Genomic DNA, 1,009 nt, shown 5'->3' on the forward strand with positions numbered 1-1,009 from the left:
GTAATTGTTAATGCCACCAAATAGCAGGTGCATGAATAGGATCTTCATTTTGCAATTGCCTTGTAAAATGTCGTGGCATTAGTAAAGGGCGAGTGGCAATATCACTTCCCTAAATCTATGCTTGCCATTCCAAAAACAAGAATTTGAAACAAGTCAAAAAAATTTCTCTAATCTCGTCACTCCCTGCTGCTGTTTTTTTTTTTTTTCAACGAAGCGCGCACTTAGTCGCATTACAATAAGGGGAGAGGGAATCGAAAAACAGTGCAAGTACCAAACTAACTTTATTGTTAGACTTTATTGTTGAGGAAGTTTCTTTTACTGTTGACAAAAAAAAAACAGTGCAAGTACCAAATTTCAGTACCAAAATTTTACTCATACTGGAAGACGAAATAAATAGCCACAAAATTTCAGTACCAGTTTCTACAATTACAGGAGGCACAAAATCTTGTACTCCGCACAAAGTTCCTGAAACATGCCTCTAGGCACAAAAAGATGTTACTCCTCCAAACTTCGTGCGCGATAAATGATTTACCTAGGACACAACAACCTTCATAAACCGACATTAAACGAGGCAGTATTATCTATTTGTGTATCTTTCTGATATGACCCAGTTAGGATTTTCTCTTCTTGTTAGATTTGCTGCCTCGATCATCCTTGTTTCGTTTCTTCTCACTCTTACTACTTCCAGCCTTGCTCGGGGTCTCATGCTTGCTTTTACTTGATTTCACACTGATTAAGCCGCTTGAGGATATCTTCCCTTCACCATTCTGAAGAGCTGTTTCAAGATCTCCCCCAATAGAATACTCTTCAATCAACTTGGAGTCCAATAATTCCTCTGCCTTGGCTTTCATATCATCCTGTGAGAACAAGCAAAGTCTCAGTGCCTCGGTACATAAGAGTAGTTATGTGAAAAATACCAAGCTGCTCCAAACTACCTTCACTTGCTTTGCAGCATTGTCCAAATCTTCATCCAAGGTTATTTTGTGAGGTTTCAACTCAAACTGCATAT

General features: G+C 38.7%; 1 long non-coding RNA gene across 1 annotated transcript; it reads right to left on the reverse strand.

Annotated features, from left to right (window-relative positions):
- Positions 1 to 262: 262 nt before the first annotated feature.
- Positions 263 to 1,005, reverse strand: LOC141594448 (uncharacterized). Its single transcript, XR_012522206.1, has 2 exons — positions 936 to 1,005; positions 263 to 857 (listed from the first exon to the last, which is right to left on the reverse strand). It is a non-coding gene; the product is annotated as an uncharacterized LOC141594448 (long non-coding RNA).
- Between the last annotated feature and the right edge of the window lie 4 nt (positions 1,006 to 1,009).

The sequence above is a fragment of the Silene latifolia genome, chromosome 8, assembly GCF_048544455.1.
Source record: "Silene latifolia isolate original U9 population chromosome 8, ASM4854445v1, whole genome shotgun sequence".
Taxonomy (NCBI): Eukaryota; Viridiplantae; Streptophyta; class Magnoliopsida; order Caryophyllales; family Caryophyllaceae; genus Silene; species Silene latifolia.